Source organism: Alligator mississippiensis, chromosome 6, assembly GCF_030867095.1.
Source record: "Alligator mississippiensis isolate rAllMis1 chromosome 6, rAllMis1, whole genome shotgun sequence".
NCBI lineage: Eukaryota > Metazoa > Chordata > Crocodylia > Alligatoridae > Alligator > Alligator mississippiensis.
Window position 1 is genome coordinate 70,090,777 of NC_081829.1, and position 27,389 is coordinate 70,118,165.

Here is a 27,389-nt window from a genome sequence, read left to right on the forward strand (position 1 = left end):
TTTCACAGAATGCTGTCGATAATTATATGCAAACACTAGAAGAAGTAAGGTGTAGGGAGGGCAGCATTATTGCTAAGTGTGCTTTGAATGTGCAGGACAGAGTAAGATCTTACTCCTGCACATTCAAAAGCACAGCATAGCAGAAATACTCCCATGCTGGGTTCTTGATGAATGCACTCCTTGACCGTGCTGTCTCCTGCACCTCTAAATCACGCTCCATCTCCATAGAATCGCTCTCTCCTCTGAAGCCCTCCTCAGTCTCCAGTGCCTACCATAGCCTATCCAATGAGTCCTCCTTTGGGACCAACCTTTTAAAGTATTATATTGATTTTTAAAAAATAGTGGCAATAACATGCTCTATTGAACCTTTCAAATACAGCTTCATGTAAACTTTTCACACCTCTACCTTGCCAGCCTGATGTCTTCTGTTCCTGGCTCTTCCCATGCCATATCTAACCTAAGATGAAAGTCCCCAGGGAGGGAGATTGTGTATTTATTGTGCCCATAAAGTCATGCACACTTTCAGGTGCCAGGACGCATGTGTTAAATAACATCTGTACGTAAAAAACCCTTTGAGAACAACCTGTCTCTTAAAGGAGAATGCATCTTACCATTATTACTATTATCTGTACTACAGTAAGAACATTTTTCATGTTGTTATAAACAAAGTTATGCTATGCTGTATTTTTTAAGAAGTTTTTCTCCAGAAATGTTTCCTTTTTTTTGCTAGGTTCTGCAATGATTCAGAGGATCCCAGTCACAAGACATTCTGTATATAATGCCTGTGCAATCTGTCAGCCTTGTTACTGAAAAAGTAAGACAGCATGCTGGCATATCACATGTAATGGAGATGTATTTGTAAATAACTACCATGAATTTAATCCAAATTAGCCACAAAATATTTAATCCTAAAATAAACAAAGCCAATGAAAACTTAAACTGGAGTATTACTGTTGATTATTTCATTCCTTGCATAGTTTGGAAGTAAAAGTCAGGTTTGTTCAACAGATACCTTAGGTAGATGTCTACAAGATACAACACAAGGCCTTCGTATTTTAATATACTCATAGACTGTAAGGCCAGAAGCAACAATCATTGCTGGGGAAGGCAGAAAGCTGACCAGTAGAGCCTTCTAGAAAACACTTGAAGCATAATCACTCACATGGTTTGTTAATATACGCTATAAATAACTAAAATAACTACTATCCAGATAAGGGTGGGCACTATATCTAGCAGGACACAGGTACTAAACTTTAAAAAGGCTGACTTTAATAGGCTCAGGGGATTGGTTAGCAGGGTAATAGGAACCAAGAGCCTAGATGCTTTGGGGGTCTAGGAGGGGTGGTCATTCTTTAAGGATACCATTCTTTGGGCTCAGAGTGAGATAATCCCATGGCAGAGGAAAGGGGGTAAAGGGGCCAGGAAGCCCCTTTGGCTAACCAGGGTCATCCAGGATACCTTAAGGGCAAAAAAAAGTAGCATACAGGAAGTGGAAGCAGGGGGTAGCTAGCAAGGAGGAGTACACTTCCTTGGCCCGCACCTGCAGGGAGTCAGTCAGTCAGGAAGGCCAAGGCAGCTCTAGAACTCAGGCTAGCATCAGGGATTAAAGACAATAAAAAGTCCTTCTTTAGGTATGTTGGGAGCAAAAAGAGGGCGCAGGGTAGCATAGGACCCCCTATGGGACAGGCGGGGGGGGCGCTTAGTGATGGATAGCAGGGACAATGCAGAGCTCTTCAATGAATTTTTTGCCTCTGTCTTCTTAAATAAGAATCTACATGAACCCTCAATATGCAGCACGGACATCAACAAGGGGAACATCAACTGACCAATGGTCAGTGTCGACATGGTAAAAGGACACATGGAAGGCCTGGATGTGTTCAAATCACTGGGACCAGAGGGACTCCACCCACCGGTAATGAAGGAATTAGCAAGTGTTATAGCTGAACCACTAGCAAGGATATATGAGCACTCACAGTGCTTGGGTCAGGTCCCAGAGGATTGGAAGAGGGCCAGTCTCATTCCAATCTTTAAGAAGGGGAGGAAGGAGGATCTGGGGAACTATAGACTGGTCAGCCTTACCTCTATCCCAGGGAAAATCCTTGAAAAAATTATCAAGGAACACATCTGTGGGAGTCTGCTGGCTAATGTGATGCGGAGGGGTAACTAACATAGGTTTATAGCAGGCAGGTCCTGCCTGACTAACCTAGTTTCTTTTTATGACAAGGCCACCAAATATTTAGATGCAGGAGTCGAGGTATATGTTATCTCTCTGGACTTCAAGAAGGCCTTTGACAAGGTATCACATACCATCCTTATTAATAAACTGAGGAGATTCTCCTTGGATGATTATACAGTAGACTGGGTACCAAACTGGCTCAGGGGTCACACACAGAGGGTGGTAGTAGATGGGTCAGTGTCAACCTGGAAAAATGTGGGCAGTGGAGTCCCTCAGGGCTCAGTTCTGGGGCCGATGCCATTCAACATCTTCATCAGTGATCTGGACAAGGGGGTGGGAAGCACTCTGTCCAAATTCACGGATGACACAAAAATATGGGGTGAAGCTAACACCCTGGAGAACAGGAACCAGATTCAGGCTGACTTTGACAGGCTGGGGAAGTGGGCAGAGCAACAGGATGCAATTCAATAAGGACAAGTGCAAGGTGCCGCATCTAGGGAGAAAAAACTGCCATCATACCTATAGATTGGGGGGCGACCTTCTCAGCACCACTGAGGCAGAAAACGATCTTGGAGTCACTGTTGACTCCAGGATGAACATGAGTTGTCAATGTGATGGAATAGTTGGCAGAGCCAATCACACCTTGTCGTGCATCCGTAGGTGCTTCACAAACAGGTCCAGGGAGGTGATTCTTCCTGTCTACACGCCACTGGTCAGGCTGCAGCTGGAGTACTGTGTCCAGTTCTGGACACCACAGTTCAATCAGGATGCAGATAACCTGGAGAAGGTCCAAAGAAGAGCCACTCACCTGATTAGAGGCCTGCAGGGAAGGCCATATAATGAAAGGCTAAGGGACCTTAACCTCTTCAGCCTCTCTAAGAGAAGGCTGAGAGAGGACCTTGTGACGGTGTACAAATTCATAAGGGGAGAACAACACGAAGTAGGCGATGATCCGTTTACCAGGGCACCCCCTGAAACAACAAGGAACATGGTCATAACCTATTGGAGAGTAGGTTTAGACTGGACATTAGAAGAAAGTTCTTCATGGTCAGGGATGCCAGGATCTGGAATGGGCTTCCAAGGGAGGTGGTGCTCGCCCCATCCTTGGGGGTCTTCAAGAAGAGACTGGACAGGTACCTGACTGGGATCACATGATCCCAGGTTTGATGACCCTTTTTTTTGCCTGCCAGGGGCACGGGGTTGGACTAGATGGCCCATTGAGATCCCTTCCGACTCTATGAATTTATGAATCTATAAAATTGATATTCCTGCTGAGCTTGTGGAAATGTCAAGGTGAGCACAAATTAACCAAACTGTAAGTGAATACATTATATCAGTCAATGAGGTCATGAAATATGTTAGCTAGGGAAAGCAGCTGAGAAATTTGCATTTGGAGCCTGGCAAAACAGGGAAGAAGTTGTTCTATGCTAGAACTGTGATAAAGAGTAGAATTTGCCCAGCTGACACATTATGAGGACTACAATGGAGTGAACTGGTTCAGATTGTCCCATCACCCCACCCCACTGTCCCATAAAAAGAATAAAATGAAACTTAACCAAACATAAGCAGAGGAAAGTATGTTCTAGTTGGTAGGGTTCCTTAAATAAGGATATTTAAAAAGACATAAGGGGAGGCCTGTGTGGGAGAGGTTTGGGGATGCTGATAATCAGGACAGTTTAGGAAAAAAGATGACCCCTTCAGTTGTACCTAGTGTTTTCACAGATTTCATAGACATCAGGGGCTGGAAGGGACCTCATGAGATCATTGGGTCCAGCCCCCACGCCATAGGCAGGAAGTCAGCTGGAATCAAGTGACCCCAGCAAAAAATAAATCCAGCTGTTTTTTGAAGGAGTCCAGAGTAGGTGCTTGCACCACTGTGAGGAGAGAGAAGATCCCCAGAGAAGTAAAGTGGCCCCACCTGTATTGCAAAGAACTCCGCAGGGCTCCTTCCTCACCCGGTGTTTCGGGCAGGGAGTCAGCCAGAGCTCCAGGATAAAAGGAGACGTGGGGCAGGCAAAAGAGGGACAAAGGAACCCGGAAGAGACTGACTCAGGCAGCGAGATGGCAGGGAGAGCCAGATGTGCTGAGGAAGCAAGGGAGACCGGGCTTAAGGGAAGCTACTCTGTGGAGGGAGCTGCCAGGGGAGAGAGCCCGCAGGGAGAGAAACAGAAACTGCAGCAGGCAGTTAGACGGTACCGTAAAGACCCTAATAGCAGGGCTGAAGAAAAAGGATACTGCAAAATTGGGACTATAAGGGCAGAAGAAGTGCCAGTTTGTTTTTTTGTTCTCCTTTTCATTAAGGTGAGAGGAAAGTCACCTCGGATAGTGCGTTTACAACTATCAGGACAATAAGCCAAGAAAAATACTGGCTAGGATTACTGGCAGGTCTGTGCCAGGTGCCAGCCGGGTGAGGTACAACTGGGCCCATCGGGGATACTGAGTGGCCAGACCTAGAGACCCAAGGAGCATTTTTTTTTTTTGTACTGCTCAAAGGCAGATTGCAGAGACAACTGAATTACCACCAGGTGGAATGGGCGAGGGTGTAGGGGCTGGTGGAGCCCTCACTACACTAAGACAAATTGCAAGAGCCAAAGCATCAAGACCCACACGCCCCAGCATTCTATTTTCTCCTGTAACAACAGGTCGTGGCAGGCAAGATCGTGGACGTGTGGGAGGGGCCAGCAAGACGTCGCGGTGGACTTCAGCTTGTTAACCGAGGTGCTAAAGCTGTCTTCGTGTCTAAAATAGAGTCAGGAAGTCAGAAAAGGAAAAAAAACGCTCAGACAAGTGCTGAGATCCAAAGATTGACAACACCTAGACCGATAGAGACAAGCCTCTACCACAGATGGGGCAGGACTTTTGGGGTGAAAGCCAACCATTGGGCAACCACCTCTGGGGGGAGTTTGTTCCAGACCCTGGACACATGGACCGTAAAGAACTTTTCTTTTATATCCAGTCTAAATCAGCCTTCCTGGAGTTTATGGCCATTAGACCTTGTAATCCCATGGGGAGATCTGGTGAACAGGTGTTCTCCCAGGTCCTAATGTATCCCTCTTATGAAATTGTAGGCTGCCACCAAGTCCCCCCTGAGCCTTCTCTTCTCCACACTGAAGAGTCCCATGTCCCTCAGCCTCTCCTCATATGGCTTTCCCTACAGGCCCTGGATCATACAAGTGGCTCTCCTCTGGACTCTCTCAAACTTCTCCACATCCTTCCTGAAGTGGGGGGCCCAATACTGGACGTGGTACTCCACTGTGGTCTCACCAGGGCTGAGTAAAGCGGGAGGATGACTTTCTTGGTTTTGCTTGAGATGCATCAGTGGATGCTCACCAGAGTTTGGTTAGCTTTGACCACCACCACATCACACTGGTGGCTCATATTCATCTTGTGGTCAATCAAGACCCCCAAGTTCCTTTCGGTCATGGTGCTAGTGAGTCTGGCACTGCCAAGCCTGTAAGTATGCTGAGGGTTCTTCTTATCAAGGTGCAGCACCTTGCACTTGTCTACACTGAAGGCCATCTGGTTTTGATCAGCCCACCTTGAGAGTGTGTCCAAGTTGACCTGTATTCCCAGTCTGTCCTGTGGTGTGACAGCCCTCCCCCATAATTTGGTATTGTCCACAAACTTGGCCAGTTCACATCTGACTTCCAAATCTAGATCGTTGCTGAAAATGTTAAAGAATACTGGCCTGAGTACTGAGCCCTGAGGGACTCCACTGGTAACCCTGTGCCATGCTGATTTGCTCCCTTCAACTAGTACTCTTTGGGTCCAACCCCGTAGCCAGTTGCCTTACCATTGGACCGGATAATAATCAAGGCCACAGTTCCACAGCTTATCCATGAGGACGTCATGGGGAAATAGGTAAAGGCCTTCTTGAAGTCCAGAAAAATGACATCAATTTCATCTCCCTTGTCCAGGGCACATGTTACCTGGTCATAGAAGGAGATGAGGTTGGTCAGGCAAGACCTGACAGTCACAAAGTCATGTTGGCTGGCATTCAGAAGCTTGCCTTCTGTTAGTCTGGTGTTGATGGATCCCTTGACAATTTTCTCCAGGATTTTTCCAGGGACAGACATCAGACTGATTGCTCTATAGTACCCTGGGTCATCCCTCCTCCCTTTCCTGTACATAGGACCGTGTTGGCTCTTTTCCAGTCATCTGGGACCTCGCCCGAGTGCCACGATTTTTCATATATCCCTGCCAAAGGGGGTGCAATGATATCTGCCAGCTCTTTCAGACCCTCGGGTGCATTCTGTCTGGGCCCATGGACTTGTGAACGTCCAGTTTATCAAAGTGTTCCCTTACCTGATCCACATCGATTTTGGGCCTGTCATGTGCTCCCAAATTGGTTTGTGCTGTTCCTGGCAGTGTGATCCTCGTGGGAGGGTAGAAAACTGATGCAAAAAACATAATTTAGGGGATTGGTGTTTTCTTGGGCATCTGATGTCAGTTGCCCCATTGGATCTCTCAGGGGCCCAATACTGTCCTTGTGCTTTTTCCTACTTCCCACATATCTAAAGAAGGATTTTTGTTGTTGATCCCCATAGCTAGCCTAAGTTTGGTTTGTGCCTTGGCTTTTCTTGACCACTATCTGCAGGTGCGGGCGAGTGCAGAGTAATCCTCTTTGGTAATGCTTCCTGTTCTACCAGCTGGTGTAGGCTACTCTTTTGAGCTTAATGAGGTTCAACAGTTCCTTATTCACCCATAGGTGCTTCCTTGCTCATTGACTGCATTTCTTGCGAGAAGGGATGGCTTTGCCCTGTGCTTCAAGGATTATGTTTTTGAGGGATGACCATTCCTCATGTACTCCCTTTTCTGTGGAGGTACAGCCTTTGATTGCCTGACTGACCAGTTCTTTCAGTTTTCAGGAGTCAGCCTTCTCAAAGTGAAGGAATTCTGTTTGGCTGAGGGGTTTGCCTGCTCTTTGGTGAACTAAGAAGGTGACCAATTCACAGTCGCTGTCACCAAGCTTCCCCTCGATACACAGATCGCTCACCAGGTCCTCCCCCTTTGGCCAGGACCAGATCCAGCAATGCCTCTCCCCTAGTCGGTCCATAGACCTCCTGGGTTAGGTAGAGGTCATTGATGCATGTGAGAAAGCTATATGACCTGTCAGATTTGGCCGTGCGCTCATCCCAAGAGAGGTCAAGGAAGTTGAAGTCCCTCATGATGATCAAGCATTGGGAGCGTACGGCTTTGACCAGCTCCCTAATGAATTCCAGATCTAGGTCTTCCTCTTGGTGGGGGGTCTATAGTAGGCTCCTACAAGTAAGTCACCCTCCCCATGTTCTCCTTGTATCTTGACCCAGAGGGTCTCAAGATGCCCTTCCTGGTTTGGAAACTCAATTTGCAGGGAATTTGAGCTGATCTTTGATGTACAAAGCAACACCCCCACCCCTCTTCCCCACACAGTCTCTCCTATACACGGTGTAACCCTCTACTGCCACCGACCAATCATAGGTGGAGTTTCACCAGGTCTCCGTAATTTCTACAAGGTTGTAGTCATTATCACATATGGTGCATATGACTTTGTGCTGTTTGCTCACAGAGGCTTGGGAGGAGAGTGTGTGCACCCAACATATCTAGAAGTGGGGCTTCGTTTGCAACAGCTTTGTAATAACTGAGATCATCATGTCCAACGTTGCATAACATAAGCAAGATTTCTCTGAATTAAGACTGATCTTTGAACAGTTTGGTCTCCCTTTTTCACTTCCTTTCTGGTTGGTTCCCCTATTCATTTTGGATGGGGCTTTCTACCCTCCTTCTCCTTCATTTTCTTTAGTTTGGAAGATTGGATCATTGGATCTCATTTCTATTTTAATTAGCAAGGACACATCCCAGATACCTCAAAATAAAAGCCCTATTCAAGTCTCTTGTTGTTTTAAGGCAAACCCTTATCCTGTTTGCCTTACTCAGGAAGAATTCCCACTGAAGTCAAGGAAAGTCAGGTAGGATTGGCCCCTAACCAGCAATGAAACTGAATAGGGCTCCTCCTTGAAGTTATTACAGTATTAATGAATATATATATTATTCATCTCCTTGGCATTTTGGAAGAGGAAGGAGGGATGTGTGAACTGCTCCAAGGCTGTGCCATGTGGTCTTTTGGCAGATTAGTATGTTTGAACAGAATTGGCAGTTACCATTTGGTTTTCCGGAATTGTAAATGATATAAAAGGTTGGACAGGCATTTACTGTTGATTTACCAAATTAAATAAGTCAACTAATTAATAATCAAATTACATGCATTTCAAAGCAAGTCAGCTTTGCTGCACCAGTTTCAGCCACACAGTAGCTGCTTTCTTTTGAAGACCTTGGCTATTACATGCCCAATTCTTTCTTTTAGAAATTGCAAACAAATAACTAAGCAGCCCCTCTAAGCTCACAGTTCAAGCTCATAGTTAACATGACATTTTTAATGCATCTAGAAGCACCAGGCTCCAATCCCACCACTCTGATCATAATTTAGATCTCTCTCACTATATTCACCGCCCTACCTAACATGCTGTCACTAGCAAAGTGTTTGACAGTTTACATTACCTGCAGACATTAGCTTGTGTCAATCCAATTAAGAAAGATTAATTTCAGAACTGACAACGCATAAATATTTTTGAATTACACCTGGCCTTGTTGGCAGTACTTGCCCTGTGACTGCCTTTAGATGAGATAACATGCCTTCAGCCTTCTGGGCAGAAAGTGAAATTCAGAGGAAGGTAATAAAACAAAAAAAGTATGACCTAAGCACTCAGAGTATCATCCAGTTCTGTGCTGTTTATTCTTCTTCCTTTCTTTTTCACTTGTATAGCAAAGAAATAAAAAGATACAAAAAAGATGTATTGACCACAGACATTACTAAGGTATCAGAAATATCTGTATGTTAATGATTTTCTGACTGGCTCATGTTCAGTTTGTGTACATGATCACTTTTGGAAGGCACTTAGATATGATGATAAATACCATTTAAGAACCTAGATAGATAAAAAAATTATATGAACAAAGCTCTAAGTAACTCCCCAGCAACTGCAGTCCCAATGAGAGAAGATAAATGTCACAGCAGACAAAACTTGACTTGCATTCTTGTGAAGCATTCTTTCTGCTGGCTTTATCTAATAATAATATTAATAGTAATAATACCTGCATCTTACACAGTATACTATATCTCATCAGTAGGTGTCAAAGTTCTTTAAAAAAGGAAATCCTTATTAAAACCCTTATTTTACACAAGGGAAAACTGAGGCACGGAGAGACAGAATGACTTGATAGGATGTCAGACCTGGGAATAGAATCCACATTACCAAGAATGGATTGTTCTACATGTCTACACAATTTCCTTCCAGACCACAACAAAATAAACCCAGCCCCTTCATTTCCACATGGTTATGGACCATGTAACACTTAGAGCAGTTTAAATGCAGTTTAAACCTGAAAAAGATGATACAGTCTGTTAAACTAGTTTAAAGCCACCTGGAATGGTTAAAAAATGCACCCAAAAAATCAGGTAGTCTCATGAAATGATGCACTGTGAACCAAGCAAGTTATGTGTGGCCATTGAGTATTCCATGACATGGATCCTTTTTTTGTGAGATTATATAACTGGGGATTTTCAATTCCCCTAAGAGAATATGAGGCTACATTATACAAGGTTTGACTAGAACAGTGGTTCTCAACCTTTTTAGACTCAAGGTACCCCTCATTAGATTCAAGGTACTCCTCAGAAAATGCCAGCTCTTAGCTTTCACTTGTTTGTGACTATGGAGAAATAATATAGTAATTTTTCTGTTGCAAAGAACTCAGACCACAGCAGGTTATGCTTTTAACACTATGAATTCCTATTTGAAGTCTCTTAGTTTATATCTTGTGAATAATGGGTAGATGTCTGCACACCTAGCAGTGCTAATATTGCTTGCCACCCTTAAAAATATCTCACAGCACCCTCGGTGAGAATAATTGGATTAGAAAATATTTGCAAATATTCATCAGAAACAACTTAGAACCTCAAAAGAAAGGCTGTTCTGTTTACTGGTCTGAAACCTCATCGTCTAGCAGGCTTTTGCAGTCACCATTTGGGAGTCAAGAAAGGAGTTACAAACCTTAAGGAAAGCTGATTCTCCATGGAGTGTTCATCTTCTCACCATGCTACTTCCCTTTCCTATTTCACAGTACAAATATCATTCCCAAACCCATACTGCTACAAGAAAAAGGCTAGATATTGGGAAGATTGATCTGATGAAGGCAGCTGCCTGCAAGAGGCATCAGATAACGGTTTATGATTTCACTGCTTACAAAAAACCTGAGAACATTTATTTTGGTATTTACTAATAACAGAAAAGGAGATATACAATCCATATGACTAAAATACACCTTCATCACTATAGTTAGAGGAGGATTTTTAGCAGAAAAAGCAATGAGATTCCTGTGCACAAATTGGAAACTAAGTTAAATAATTTAGAATAAACTTCTTGTTCTTTCAGGAAGAGCTTGTAGATATAAGACACTGATATTAGACCAGGTCAGATTACAGTACTTTCAGTGAAAAGGTATGAAAAACTTAGTTTTTGACAAGGCATCATTTTTCTGAAGAAACTGAACATTTTTTTAATATTTGAAAACCAAATGATTTGTTAAAAATTTTTCACTAAAAACAATATTTCATAAGAAACATATCATTTTTAGGGGGAAAGGCCATTTTTTGTGAAAAATATATTCAAATAAATGCAATGTGAGATACAGGTTTAGTATTGGATTTGCTCATTGGGTGATTTGTCATGTTAAGAGTGGGGAACATAGATAAATCAGTGATAATCTGTATTTAAATGACAGTTTTTATCTAAATCTATGACAGTTTTTCAATGTTTTTTATTTTTACTTCGCTTCTCTTCCCCAGTATGTCTGTTTCTAGTTTGTTTAATGGCTAGGTTGTGCATGTCTCCTACTGGAACCTTAGAAGGAGACCATCAACACTGGTGTTCCAAGCAGAGGAGACCAAGATGGCAGCCTCTACAAAGGACCAGCCAACTTGTCAAAAGTGAAGACAAAACCTGCAAATTAAGGTGTTTATAAATCACTGGTTATGTATTTACACAGAAGTGCTGGCCCTCCCCAAACTCTCACTACATCCCAACATTTTCTGTCAAAAAATGTATTAATTAGGAATACTTCAGAACTTTCAGGGTCTGTCTCCACTGAAGAAACATCTGTATCAAGGGGCCAAATTGCAATGCATTTAAACTTTGTAATTCCAACACAAGATTTGAAAATTCCATGTTTCTGAAACCTGCTCCTTTCAATCCCTCTTCAGATTGCTCCACTGCACAGTCTGTTTCCTCATACAGAAAGTAACTGATCAAAAGAAAAGTGGCATGAGTGCGGTAGCAGAAAATTGTCAAAGCCTTTGGATTTAAGCCAGCTCACAGATCTTGAACTCCAAGTAAAATATATCTTTGCCAGTGCAGCTCTCTGGTTCATTTAATAATTATTCTGGGCATGTTAAAGCTCTTTTAGTTGATGGTTTAGCAATTGTGCAGTACAGAGTGATTTTCTGAGGTCAGGACAATAAAAAATATATAGAATGTGTATTTTGGCAACTCCACTTGGTGAGATTATATAATACATGCTGTGGTAAGAAAAAATATAGTAAGTGCAAACCTCTGGGTCCAGCTCTCCTCCCTGCCTGATATATCACATAAAAAAAAATCAGGTTAGACACAGATTTCCTAAGTAACCTGTTAACTAACCTGGAAGGGACAGAAAGGGTTTATGATTAAAATGTCTTCTACAGTGAAGAATAGTTTTATAGTTCCTCTGTAACCATGCAGGATATAGAAGTCAATCACATTTGGCTTTTAAAAAGATATTGCTAAGGCATGTCATCTAAAAACATACCACAAAGCAGCTATGTATTTGCTCTGTAGATCCTGTGAGCAGGTGGAGTATGATCTACAACTGCAGTACCCTGCAGGCTCATAAGTACAGAGAAGACCAGGAGAGGTGAAGGACAGTGCAATTTTCATGCTTACTTTACACATACCGTTCATGATCATGTAGGCACCAAATGGCTCTAGCACTGCAGGACAGCTCAGCAGACTAATCAGCACTTTTCTTAAAAGCCTGAGTGTTCTGTAAAGTTCCTTGCGAGGTCAGAATAATTACTTTGGTCAGCCCCAAGTTAAATTGGTTATGTAAATACACTGAACACTTTAAAAATAAAAAAATCATTTTAAATAAATGCAAACATAAGAAAGGGTTAAAAGCAAGTAATGTAAAAGCGCAGAAAAGGTTAACGTTAAAGACTGATGAAAAGGTTAAACAAAAGTCAACAAAGTCTATAATTAAAGTAGCAAAACAGTGGGAAAAATTAGCAGAACAGGCAAGGCTTGAAAAATAAGCAAGAAAAAAAAGATTAAAACAGCTAATATGGAACAATTTGCCACCTTTTGTATTGTATTTTTCTGTTTAGCTTGTCAGTTCTTCCGGCAAAGAGTTGGGTTCTTTAAGGCTTCTAAAAAACACACGGCATCGTAACTTTCAGACAGTAAAAATAAATAAATAAAAATATGTATAGAGAATCACATTGCAGCATGTGGCAGATGCCTGAGGCAGATGTTCAGGGATCAGAACAAAGAAGGCAGTGAAAGTATAATATATTATAACATACCTTGTATTTTGGTTTTTTGGTCACGGAGGGTTGTTTTGTTCTGACCTTCTTTGAAAGGGGAGTGAGAGTATAATCTGCATCACTCCTGAGCAACTTCCAACAGTTAGCTAGTCACAGACCTCCCTCTTAGATATTTAGATCCCTGTATGTTTTCCTGAGTCAATCCAATATGACCATGGGGAAATCTACATTCCCCAACAGAGTAGCCATGAATGACATCAAACAGCATATTTTACAGTAGTGCTTTGAAAGTAGCTATTTAAATACGATTTAGGCCTTATCTTAAGGTTGGGTTTTTGAACAGGTTCTTTTTATTAAGTATCACAGAACCACACTGAATAACTATTTGGATTTTCATTTGCTTTTTAAACCTTTAACAAATATTACTCACTGACTTAACATTTTTCCTCCTTTAACATTTTATACCAGCTTTCTAACCTACCGCCTTCCAAGCACAGAAGATAGATGACATTTTGTGAAGTCCACTCAAGGTCAGGTTGAAAGGAATAGTCATTAGTTAAAGTTATAGTAATAGTTAAAGCTAGGGTTGAAGATAAATTCTGCACCTTAGACTTGATGGTGTTACACCATTTCCTTTTCAAATTGCAGACATTTCATATTTTTAAAATGTGCCTGAGCAAGAACTACATATCAATAGCTGCATTAAAATATCACACTGTGGTTAAATATTATAAAAGACCTGGTTCAAAATGTAGAGAACAGGAAATTCAACTGATACTTCCTCTTTAACTCAAACTACTGGGGAAAGTAAAAGTCAGAGTTAAGGTGGGAAAGGTGGTCTCAGCTCTGGAATCTGTTTGAGAGTTAAAAGTATCACCAATTGATACTGCAGCTGACAATCTCTGGTCTATAACTGTAACTCTTAGGGGCTGGGTAATATATTATCTAGGTGGGTCCTTGGCAGGGAGTTCCTTGCTATCAGATGAACCTCAGATGAGTCTTGGGGTGCACGTTCCCCCTGAAAGAAGGAGCTAGGGACTAACACAGCAAGTACTGAACCAGTCAAACAACTGAGATTTTTCGAAGGGGCAAAAAAATAATGACTGAAATCTGTACCTTCAAACCATTCCCATCAGTTCTCATACCACTTCATGGTGTTTGGATGGGAGACCTCCGTGGAAAAGCTAGAGGGCTGCAAGCTGGGTTGTTAATGACAGGCAGCACAGCAACAGATAGGGCCAGGACCAGAAAGAAGAGTGGCTGTTCAGCATGGGAAGGGGATTGGAGTGGCACTCAAGAAGGACACAGGGCTGATTTGTGGCGCACTCACCAGAAAAGGTTAGCTCCCACTGAGTGCTCAGACAGAAGTGCAGATCCCCGCTGCAACTCAGAATGCTTTGCAGGAAGTGTTCTGAGTTACAATGATTCCCCAGACCAAACAGAAGTTCACTGTTGGTCCCAGGGGGGAGGGGGATCTAGCAGCTGGCTGCAAACCAGCAGCCAGTTTCCCCTAACAGTGGCCCCTCCTTCCTCCCAACCTTCGCTGTTTTCAGAATGGGAGCGGGGAAAGGGAGCAGAGGAAGCTCATTCTAGGGGTTCCCCAGCCAGGGCTGGAGGTTGGTGTGGGTGGATTGGAGCCCTACCCCAGATAGGAGGCTCCAATCCACCTGCCCCACCCTCCAGTGGGGACTGAAAAATCCCCAGACCAAACTCCCTCCAATGCCCTTCCCTCCTCTCATTCTGAAAACAGCAACAGGCCGGGAGGCAGTGCAGATAGAAATTATTGAAGACACTCTGTTTGAAACATCTTCATTTGAACCCTCATGCAATGAAGGTTCATATTTTTGCAGGATCAGGCCCTTTTAAAGCATTTTGCAGCCATGCACTTATGTTTGGTCACGGCTGTAAAGTACTTTCAGGAGCCAGATCAAGCAAAAATTTTGACTTCTTTCTGCGTCCTGATATAAGCTGTTCTGACCTACCTATTACAGCTGCAGACTCCTATAGAAATATAAGTAAAGCAAAACCATTAGAGCTTTAACCCTAGGTCATCCATGGCAAGGTGACCATGATGTAGTTCACCTATACCTTTATCAGAGCATGCAGAAGTCACAATTATATCAGAATAGTTCCTATATCTCCTGAGAAGCAAGTCCCCACTTTCCTTTGAAAAGGGCTGAACGTAAGGCTGCCCCTAATAACCTACCAACTGGCCAATACTTGAACTGATGTCACAACATATTTCTAAGGATGATGCAAAGCCAAAGTGGCAGGGGCTTCAGTGGGTCCTGAACTTACAGAGCATTGTATTCATTTTCCAGAAGAGATGCACAGCTTACGACCATACTACTTGTGCTCACAGAAAATTAAACAATATTTTTGTAAGTGTAAACACGTTGTCTCTAGCACCCTAAAAAATTCCAGTAAATTCAGTTCTAGTATTCTTGACTATGATTTCCCTGCAGATGCAGTTGAAGAGAATAGTCTTCATTCCCTTTCTTAATGGTATAGTGGTTGTGTTTACTGCCTAGGAATGACTGCATTTTAGTTTTTGGTGAAATTATTCTAAGCAATTTATAAATATCTTTAGGATGAAAAACACTGAGGTAGTTTATAAGTGTCCTTTGGGTGAAAAATGCCTTATGGAAGGAATATTTGTCAATTAATTAAATGTTTCTTTTGAATACATATTTTTCAGAAAATTCTTTCTATTTATCCTTTTAAACATGTACTTTAAAAGACATGTTACAAATATGTTGGTAGTCATATCATTTTCCTGATAGATTTCAGTAGATTTTACAAGCATTTAAGATCTTTTGAATCTTTGGTTATTACTCATGAGTACAGTACAACTCAAGAAGGGAGAAGAAAGCAGAGAAGCAGATAGGTCAGGGAGCACAGGAAAGGGAGCAGAAAGAAGGGTGTCCAATCAGTACGGGAAATAAACTGAAGTGGCATTCCAGCTACCCTTTGAGCTCCCCAGTCCTGGCCTACTCTTATAATCAATTTTTGGATTTCAGATAAGAAATCCAAAACTACCATATATCTGCCTGTTGTTTAACTGCTACATTGACTGGTTCAATGTTTGCTGTACTAGTTCCTAGCTTCTTGGTTCAGGGTGAACCTGCACAGACACAGATACTGCAGCACAGAAGATGGGTCTGACCTCAAGACTGAGGTTGATTTGATAGTGAGGACCTGTCTGCCAAGGACCCTCAAGAAGAAAATGTATTTATTGCCCAGTCCTAAGAGTTAAAGTTACAGCCTAAGGATTGTCAGCTGCAACATCAACAAGTAATTAATATTACAAACCTAAAAATAATCTTAAAAGACAATCTGAGGCAAATCTTCACTTGGGAGTAAACTGCTATAGCTGCTCCAACTGAGAATCCAGTCCGCTAATACTAGGCTGAAACCTTTTATGTTGTACTTCATGAAGAGAGAGTTTAGCTATATCATTTAGATTGAAGGGTTATAATGGAAGCATTTTACAGGTGTTCAGTTATAAAGGTGCAAGGTAATACTATGATAAAATCTGAAAAGACTGTATTGATTGTATTTCAAAGATGTATATTTTAAAGTGGAGATGTGAATACCAGACACTAGCTAAGTGCAACAATGCAATACATGTAAACAGTTGAATTAATGGAATATGTTTTTAACAGTGAATTGGCCCACTCAAAATACATCTGTTGGTCTCAACTTTCTCCTCAGGAATACCAATGTAAATCAGCAATAACTGCAGTGAAGCCAGAGTAGCTAAATTCATGCAGAACTGACATACATGGGAGGACAAAGAAGCCTTCTGTATCAATATAATTTGATTAAGCTAATTGTTATATAAACTGACATTACACTATGTGTATTCTTAAAAATTAGAATACACAGATTCTTCCATTTCTAGCAGAATGCCCTCTTACACAGACAAGGAATGCCCTAGAAATAATCTTTAAAAAACAGCAATGTTTTAAGTTTACAAGCCAGACTGTATTCCCACTGTTATATTCATGTCACTAAGTTCTATTCTTGTTTGTGTCTCAAAAGGTGTGAAAGATTAAATTTAAAACAAATAACCCAACAGAGATTTATGTTCTTTCTGTGTGTTTTAGCTTAATACAAAGAAATTAAAGCAAAGAACTGTTCCTCTGTACTTGTACTTAAGCTATTCACACAGTGTAATTATATATTTACATTTTAATACTGTAATTTTCAAAAAGTTTGTAGTAAATCAGGCTTTTTAAATAACTTTAGGACTTGTCCTGCACACTCTCAGACATTGCATTTTCCCCCATTGACATGAAAAGAGTTGCTCATTTCAATGTGCATGTTCAGAACTGGACCTTTGGAGCATGTCTACACATGCATGAAGTTTAGTACCTGTTAAGTGCTAACTTCACTTAACAGGTACTAAACTTCATGCATGTGTAGACATGCCCCAAAAGTCCAGTTCTGAGCATGCAGATATTAAACAGGTACTAAACTTAATGCACTGTAACTTAATGCACAATTCTACTGCACACAGAACTAAATGAACAATACTACTGCGCAGTAGCGTCAGTGCACATTGTTTATGTGATGCTATTGTGCAATAGACTCATTCTACTGGGCATTAGTGCATTAGCATGGCTTTTGCTGTGATGTGCTAATGTACAGTAGAATTAGTCTATTCCTTTTTTAGTGTCTTGTGTAGATGCACCCTTTGCATACAAAGATTTGTCCATCTAAGCACTGCTGAAAGTAAACTGAAGAAGTGAATTTGGGTGAACTAACTCACAAATAATTTGAACAGATACATTTTGAATTCCCTAGTCAAAATAAGCTTAAGCTTTTGAGGCCTGATTCTTATTTATACTATGGATCCTATGCGCCTATCTGGTGGTATAAAAAGGACTTAAAGTGGGTGGAAATGGAATGCATCAATGTGATTTTGGCCCCCTGAGATGTAAATTCCATTTAGCCCTTTGAGACTAGCTGAAGAACCATGTACCCATCATCACCATGGGGGAGATTTCAGGCATCCTACAGAGAAGCAAGAGAAAAAAACAGGACCAGGCTTTCAACCACAGAGAAAGCAAGGCTTACAAAGACTAAAACAGCCGTCTCTATGATTTTTAGATATGTGACTGGTCATTTCAGTAATCTCTTTGTCTAATTTATTTCAATGCCGCTAAGAACGTATCTTCAAATATTGCATGGAACACTGCACATGTTCTCACTTCAGCAAAACATAAAAGACATGAAGAAACATTGGCCAGTGACCTAGAATGTAAAGAGGGAGGCAAACTGAGGCTGAGAGGAGGAATACTCCTGTCCTTTACTGACCATCGCAGCTAACTGAAAAATGACATTGGCAACCCAATTATTGTGATTTTCTGTATCCTATAAAAACTAATTGTTAAATTTTGAAAGCCTAGAAGGTCACCCATTTTTCCACTGCTTTCACACTACCCATAAGAAAGGTAGGTTAGAACCCAATGGATTTGTTTGAATACAGCCATAATATTAACATGGATCTGCTTATGTTACCGGACCAAGGATCATTCACACTGCTATTACTTGATGGATACAAATACTTAGTGATATATCTCAGCATTTTTTTTAATCTCAAACTAATGTGATTAGTTAGTTCACATTTCATAACTACAAATATACCATCTTTTAGTTACATACAATCAGGATGTCTTAGAGGCTATACATAAAGATCCAGTAAACTGGAATATACCTTGGGCGCCTCCACACATGCAAGCACGTGCGCTTGCAGCAGCTCAAATAGAAGTGGTGCAAATTTGAGCCAGGGCTTTTTCCTTCAGCGCACGTGCTCGGACATGCACTTTGGTGTGGAGCACTTGGGGCAAAATAACTCTGCCTGGCTCCTCCCGGATCTTCAGCCAGGGGGAACTAGAACCCAGGGCCAGCACCTGTGCTGTCCCCAGCAGTATAAAAAGCTGCCCTGTCCTGGCCTCATCAGTATAAAAAGCCACCCTGGCAAGTAGCTCAGGGCTACTAGCTCACAAGAGCTTCTGGGGCTCAGCCAATTGGCACCTGTGGACACTACCCCTTGTGCCAGCTGGACTGATGAAGCAGCCCTGAGAGTTCCCTGCACCCTCTACCCACTGCAGCAGTCTGGCAGTGGGGGCTGCTGCCTGGTTGTGACCTGCTGCGCACCTGCCAGACCCGGATGGGGACTGCAGAGCCAGTAGAGGCATCTGCCCCTCTGGGGCAGCTGCCAGTGGACTGAGGTTGCAGGGGTGGCTTCTGTGCGGCACTACTGTCATGTGTGCCCCCTTGCCAGCCATCTGGGCAGCTATTGCCCGGAAAATGTTCTGGGTGTGGTGGCCTGCTTTGAACTGTCAAAACATGTTCTCCTGGCCTCATTTGTCCAGGAGGTCAGCCACAGCCAGATGGGTCCAGGGTGCCAGCTCTGAGCAGGCAGGGTCCTGCCACTGATCTCCCCAGCAGGAATTCTGGTGTTCCCTGTTGGAAAACTGAAAAATCCCTGATAAAAAAAAATCTCAAAGTCACTTCCTAAAATGCCCCCAAATCCATGTTCCTCCACAGGTAAAACAAAAGACCACTATAAAGAGAGAGAGAGAGAGAGTGAGACAGAGACAACGATCAGTAGGACAATGTTTTATGGATATATCTACAGTGTTAAAGCAAGTCTCTTATCATAATAATAAAGTGAACTCTAAATACAGGTTTAATGAAAACATATTTTGCTGTCCTCCCACAGGGCGATGTCCCCCATGCAAGGGGTTTGGCCCCCCCAACAGGCCCCTACACAAGGGGTACGGCCCCCACAGAAGGGGTTTGGCCTCCCCAACAGGGGATTCAGCCCCTACACAAGGGGTACGGCCCCCACAGAAGGGGTTTAGCCCCCCCCAACAGGGGGTTCAGCCTCCCAACAGGGAGTTCAGCCCCCACACAAGGGGTATGGCCCCTCAACAGGGGCCAAATAGCCCCTGCAGGGGCTACAACCCCACCTGCAAGGCCCATGTGCCCCACCAGCTGCTGCAGGCCCTGCCAATGGCTGCCCCACCCAGACCCACCCCCACTCCCCAGACCCCCAAATGGCTGCCCCACCCAGCTTCACCCCTCCAGTTTGCACCCCCAGGCCCCCAAGGCTACTCCCACACCCCAGGCACCATGACTTAAAAAAAACAAACAGAAAAAGAACAGAAAAAAAATGTGAAAAAAGCCTCTCCTTACCTTAGAAGGGGTGGGGGGGCTCCACGGCCTCCTGGCAGAGCCCCTGCCAGCAGCACAGGACAGCTGGGGGGCAGCAGGGCCTGGGCTGCGGTCGCTGGGGCTGCCAGCCTGCCCTGCACTGTGCGGGCAGGGCCCCAGTCAGCCAGACGGCAGTTGGTAAGTGCCAGGGGTGTTTTGGTTTGTTTCTTTAAACTGTGGGGTGGGGGGCAGGGATGGGGGGCTTTGGGAGGATGAGGCTGGCCAGGGTAGGGGTCGGGGGGCTCAGGGGGGCTGTCGGGGGAGAGGAGCCAGCCGTGGCAGGAGTCGGGGGAGTGGGCGGGACCTTCGGGGGTCCCCCCATGGTCCCCTCCCCCCTCCTCCAGCCCCCCCTCAACCCCTTACTCACCAGCACCAGAGCCCTGGTGCTGAAACCTGCAGCCTGGCCCACCGCATGTTTCAGCACCAGGGCGAGGGGCCAACCATAGAGATGCTCTGGCAGCCAGAGCTTCTCCATGGAGGCCCCAGCCTCTGGTTGCCGTGCCCTGCCCCATTCTTTAAACTTCGGTTTTTTTAGACCCCTGGATATCCAGGGGTCTAATTTTATCCCTGCGCTGCAAGTTTACAGCACGGGGAACATTTTTTCGTTCCCGCATGTGCCTCTTGCCCCATCTCAAAGGGGTTTGAGGCGGGGCAAGAGGCACGTGCGTGCTCGTCTGGACATGCCCCTTATGCCTAAGAGCAGTCTCATTGTATGGGTCACTCAAGAATAATATTAGATTAGATAGGTGGGCCTCAAAAATAGACATCAACAAACACAGGGGCTACAGAAAAGAGAGAACACAAAGGGCCTGAAGAGGTGAAGAGGGAAAGGGAGGCATTACACAACTGCCCTGATTTACTTATAGACAGAGACTTTGGCTGTAATGTGAATTAAGTTATGTTTAAATGGTGCTGAATTAATAGAAGCACATCCTTGCTTAAAATAGAATAGAGCCTCATTTGTTTATTTTTAGTTTCATATTTAGTTTAATTATAAAGTGCTAGCTAACAAGTGAAAACACTTAAGAATGATACCCTATCCAGAAATGGAGAAATGAAAAAAAGCTACTTTAATCACATGATTTACCCAGAAGGATGCATAAAATTAACATAAACAGACCCATTTAATCTTGACTCTCCATTAATGTTTAGTGTGAAAAAATGTGATAATTAATGTTTTTATACTCATATGCTTAAGGAGTCATTACAATCAGCCTTTGTTTGCTCCCGAGTTGGCAGCAAGGACCTACTGCATTTGAGAAGGGAATGTTTTAGGGTCATTTAACATTATATCACTCCTGGTGATCCAAGAGCTCCTATAATTCTGCCAAAGAGTATAGAGAGAGTTTCCCAGTCAAGTTTCATCCTGATTTTGATTATTGTTTATCTCCAGTCCATGTCTGAATAGTTGTAGTAAAATAGAGGAAGTTTTACTCCTGAATTTGAGGTCAGCTTGTAATGAACCATGGTTTCAATCGCATGAACAGCTGCTTCTTTTATAAGCAAAAAGGGTTCACTTACAGTTCAGGGTAACACAGTAATAATTTAAGGAACAAGGAAGCTTCTATTCATTTCTTTATTTTTTTATATGTTTTTAAAGCGTAGTGACATTTGAGTGCGGTAGTGGACTTATCTGAGTTGAATGTAATATTGACACTACTATACTTTGCAAAAAAATAAATGAACGAAAAGAATTTTAAAAACAGAAATACAGTAGATCTATCAATCATCATATAAAAGCCTTTTTCGTTGAAAGTTTCATTTTTGAAGTGAGAAAAACTGTTATTTAACTTCTATAATTGGATGTAAAAGGAACACAATAAATCAGATAATCTCTAAAATGAGGACCAAAAACTTCTTGAAATGCTTTGATAAATTAAAACAAGAAAGCAATACAATGATGTGAAAGTTAATAAAAATTGATAGGATAGAAAATTCTTCTCAGTCTTAACAGAGGCTCTCAAGAGAAAAAGGTTTTAAGGTTTTGTCAATTTGGTCTGCAAATATAATTTTCTATGAATTGTAGAACTATACATTTAAAGATGAGTATTCACACATATAAAAGATTAACTAGGAATTTTTATTTTATTTTCTTACGCTTATTCCTCCAACTTGCATTTTTTTGATATAATAGTAAATCAAGTGGGTTTAAACGATGAATTTAGCCACCTTTTGATATTTGTCAATTCTATATGTTATTGCTCCCTATTTTTGCCAAGATCAATTTAGATACTTTTTAAATTAATCAGCGTTTGATTTTATCAGTGGGAAAGTCACTGAATTTGAAGACAGGACACTCAGGTTTAATATCTGGCAAATGATCCCAGAGCAAGTAATTTTAGGCCAGATTGTTTTTTAGGCCAGATTGTTTTTCTTTTCCTCACACTGGTAAGTACCTACTCACTTCAATAATCTCACTGCATTAGCAAACACTTGCCATTTTGGGTACAGGTTCCTCATCTGTAATATGTGGGTGATACTTACTTACCTCTGTGTACTCATTCAGATACAGAGATACAAGAAGAGTTGGCTAAGGAAACATTTTAGACCCTTCTGAGACACGTGAAGTACTGCACAAGTCAGCGCTCTGGTACTCAGCTCGGAGAGTGGTGAAGCACTGGAATGGGTTACCCAGAGAGGTGATAGAAACTCTGTCCTTGGAGGTTTGAATGTCTGGCTAGACAAAGTCCTAGCTGGAATGATCTAGTTGCGGATGGTCCTGCTTTGAGTAGGGGGTTAGACTAGATGACCTCCTGAGGTCCTTTCCAACCCTAATTTTCTATGATTCTATGATTCTACTGAAGTAGGTACCCTATATTTGGCATATGCCCTTTCAATAATTGGTGAAAAGATGTCATGGTACCCCTGTTGCAAAAAAAGACAGCATCAAATTATTAGTGGTTTTCAGCTGTAATTTGTTTGACTCTTTCATGAGTATAAGAAACATTTTCCTAATTCCTGCAGAGTGTTGGCAGTATCCTTCTCAAATATTACATTCTAATTTCAGACCCATTGACTGATTTGGATTAGACCATGGAGAACCGCCATCTTTCCATTCTAGTTGTGTTCTTATGCTGTGCTTAGGCAGCCAAATGAGTGTCATGAACTCTCTGCCTTGCACACAAACATGAACACCGTGTGCCCCCGGAGGCTGGGGGACATGGTGACCACCCACAAGTGGCCGTGGTGGTGTTGGTGGCGGGTGGGGGCGGGCTGAGTGGGAAGCTCCTGCAGGCAGCCATGGTGGTGTTGGCAGTGGGGCAGGGGGGGAGGTGGCAAGCGCCAAACAGTGGTCATTGACCACCTGCAGACACCGCTGGCAGCACTGGTGGTTGCCAGTGGTGATCGGGGATCGCCCACAGATGCCACCAGCAGTGTCAATGGTGAAGGGGGGTGGCAAATGGTGACTGCCTGCAGGTGCCACCAGCAGTGTTGGCAGTGCTTTTTGCAGGGGGTGCACCATCAATCTTAGGTGGTAGATGTGCACCCACATACACACCCTACACATCGCCAGTGTGCACAAAATATAGCTATGTGATGAAACTGTCTCATTACTCATGATCATGAGCTGATGAGATTGAAATTGGAACGTTTCATCAACACCTCCTTTTTGAAACCCGTGTAATGTGCCAATTCCTACTGCTCAAACCTCCGGCAGCTGGCTACTTGGTATTAATATTAACTAATTCCAGGAATCTGCAACTTAAAATGCACCCCTGGATTATCTACACCATCCTTCTCTGTCCTCCCTAGGTTCCATCTCATCCACAAAGAAAGAAAAACACTGTTGGCCATTAACACAATATGTAATTTCAAGAGCAAATGGGAATCCAAAATCACCACAAAATCATGAAATTCAAACAAAAGGAAGATAAACATTTTCAGGAACAAGACCACCTTCATCTTGCAGCAACAATCTTTATTCCATGCTACTACCAACAATTCCACATTTCCTGCATTACACTGCAATAAACATGCCCTTATTCAAAGTATAAAATTATTGACTTCAGCGGATTCATTCTTCAAAGGAATAGATAAATTGGTTTCTTCTGACTCATTTTGTTATTGGCTTACATGGACACATCCTTCCAGTGCTATATTATTGATACAGCAAGAGCCTTGAATGGCATACATAGACCACTATAAACAAGACTTCACTCACTCTTAACTGCACACTGACTCCATGGCAGACTCAACTATGTCCAGCCATTCACCTAACTGTATCCACTGACTTTGCAATTAATTCTATTTCGTATTTATTTCATCTCTCCCTTTGGCAAACATTCAAAGTAACCACCATCTCAAACTAGTTTTGTTACCAGCAACATCACAGTCTGCCAGGAGTTTAGTAGAGTTCAGTATTATTTTTGCTTGGCTGAGGCAAAAATCAATGTGTATTTTATAGTGCCTTTGTATGAAAGAAAATATCCTCCCCTGACTGTTCTACTTTGACATACACATCTGCTGGGCAACTGCAAATCTCTCATAATGAAAAAAATAGTGCAACTAATTCCAATATTTTACCTAACTAAGGGTGAAATCCTTGCTTGGTCTAATAGCCTCAAACATTGAATTTAAGGAGGTGAGGGTTTTTGCAGTCTCCCAGAAAGTGCTCAGCTTTTCATAGGAGCAGGTTCCAAAAGATTAACTCTCTCTCAGGAGTTCATCAGTGGCCATGGGAAGAGATTATCCTTTCTGGTTCCCAAAACAGGTTAAAGGGAAGAGCCAACTGAAGATGGTACAGGTTACAAAACCAGCGACTCTGCAGTGCCCTCTCCCACATCAGAAAACCTTTCAGAGTATTTGATAAGAAAAATCGGGGGCCTGTTTGAAGTGGTGAGGATAGAGATGGACTAATATTTCATACCATGCTATTATGTGATTCAGAAAATAGGTGGTTAGCCAAACACCGTGTGTGTGCATGCACGTATGCACATGTGCACACACACGTACACATGGACAGGCATGCACACACGCACATGCACAGAGAGTCTTGTGAAGCTATTCATTTTTTTCATCCCTTCACATCACCAAGAAGTTAGAAAGATAAATTACATAGCTTCATTTCTGGGGACTGCCATTTCTGGGATCAGAATGTTGCTTAGTGTTGTGGTGCACTAGGGAACAATCTTGTTAAATTTCTTTCTCTGACACTAGCAATGAATAAAGCAATAGATATAGTCCACTCTTTCCTCATTCTAGCTAGCCAGTTCCTTGGGGCTTAGTGTACCTTGACCAATGGATTAATTTGAAGAAGGGAGATTCTGATCTCAGTCCCATTTTTCTTTTCTGGATACATGACAAGCATATCAACAGCTATGAAAGAGGAAGGACAATTCTCCCCTTCCCTATTCCAAAAGGGCAGTACATTTCTGGAGTGTCTGATTGTGGCCAATGGATTACTGCAGATTCTTTATTCATACCTTTTTCTATTTCCACATCATAAGGATGAACAACCTTATGGACACTGCAGATATACATTTCTTACTTTGCTTATTCTTGTCAAGTACAGTCCAGTTTAATTCTATTCTTTTATATGGCATCTCACTTTATCACCTTTCACTCTCAAAATGACTAGCAGATGGTGGGACTGGCAAAGTTTGTATTCACAGGGTGCATCCAGACAAGCACAGTTGTGCAGTATGTGGCATTGCAAACACGTTTGCAGCACCACATACTACATATTACAGTGTTCTCCTCACTGCAAGGGCATGCTGCCTGAGCTTGAGCTCCACCGGGTTTTTTTCCACGGGTTTTTTTTAACCACTAGGGGTACATCCAGACAAACAGGGCCATGCGGTATGTGGTGCCGCAAACACATTTGCAGTGCCACATACTGCACAGTCTGGTGTTCTCTGCACTGCAAGGGCGTGCTGCCCAGGCATGCGCTGCTCCAATTTTATTTCTGGTTTGTTTGACCTCTGGATATCCAAGGGTAAAAAAAAACATGGAAAAAAAAGAATGTAGCAGCACATGCTCGGGCAGCATGCACTGCTGAAAAGCAGAGCTGGGCCACCCAGAGCCATGCTGTGGCTACTGGCCAGGCTCTGCCTGGCAGGATTAACATGGCTGCAGCCCCAGGAGGCCCCCAGGACCCCAGGTAAGGTTGCTGGGGACAGCATAGTGCTGGCTCTAGCCTCCCTACCACCCCTGGGGTAACTTGTCACGTGTCAAAGTGCACATGGCACGGGGGTTCCCCGGGGACAAGTAGCTGAGGTGCAAGGTGTGCCACTGCTAGTTGTCCCCAGGGAACTAAATGTCCACGTATATCTGGACATGCCCTGGATATCCAGGGGTCAAAAAAAAAACACGTGGAAAAAAAAACCTGATGAAATGCACAGTTGGCCAGCACGTACTGCTGAAAAGCAGAGCCGGACCTCCCAGAGCTGCGCTGCGGCTGCCAGCCAGGCTCTGCACAGCAAAATCACTGTGGCTGCAGCTCCAGGAAGCCCCCAGGACCCCAGGTGAGGCTACTCAGACCAGCCCAGTGCTGGCCTCAGCCTCCCCTACCCCACCCAGAGCAACTTGCCACACACCAAAGTGCACGTGGTACAGGCATTCCCCAGGAACAAGTAGCAGCAGCGCAAGATGTGCCACTGCCACCTGGCCCCAGGGAACCAAATGTCCATGCGCGTCTGGATGTGCCTACAGTGACCATCTCTTCTGGTATGATACAGCAGACTTGGGCCTAATTCCAATTTTTCCTTATATTGGATTGACTTTAATGAACTTGCTTCTTACATCAGGATACTTTAGAAAATGAGATACCTCTTCTTGCACAACTGCATTCTGTCTTTTCATGTAAACAGTGGGATGTGCTGCCCTGCAGGCCTGGGGAAGGAGTAGCAGGTCTGTGCTGGAGCTGATACTAGGAGTGCTAAGCTGCTGCCTGCTGGGTATGTGCGGCACAGATTGAGCTCCAGGGGTGGCTCCTCACCCTGCCATGGCTCAGTCTGGCTGCAGTGGTGCCCAGCCAATGTACAAGATCATAGCCAGGCTGGGCTGGAACCTGGCTGTGCTGGGGTTGCCCTGCTGCCAGCAGGTCCCAGCCATGCACTATGCCTGGCTCTGCTCCCTCCTGCCAGTGGCTCCAGATGCTCCCAGGGCTCTGGCGTGGTACCCTGCCTGATACCTGGCAGCCACAGCCTGCCGTGTTATGTATGCCTGGCCCAGCCCGGCTGCCAGTTTCATCCATGCCAAGGCAAGGGCTCCTGGGCCCGGGCCCAGCTGGTCCATGCATAAATCTGCCTGTCAGCAAGTACAAAGAACAAAAAGTAAAGGTGTCCTCTGTGGCTTTTCTCACTCCAGATCTCACCCCAAGGCACTCTACTACCAGGCTACTATGCCATGCAAATTTGAGTAGTCTAAGGAAGG

At 43.3% G+C, this 27,389-nt stretch overlaps 1 long non-coding RNA gene across 1 annotated transcript in view; it reads right to left on the reverse strand.

Annotated features, from left to right (window-relative positions):
- The window catches only part of LOC132251190 (uncharacterized), an 86,914-nt gene that overhangs the window by 856 nt on the left and 58,669 nt on the right, over positions 1–27,389 (reverse strand). The gene's annotated exons all lie outside the window — the stretch shown is intronic.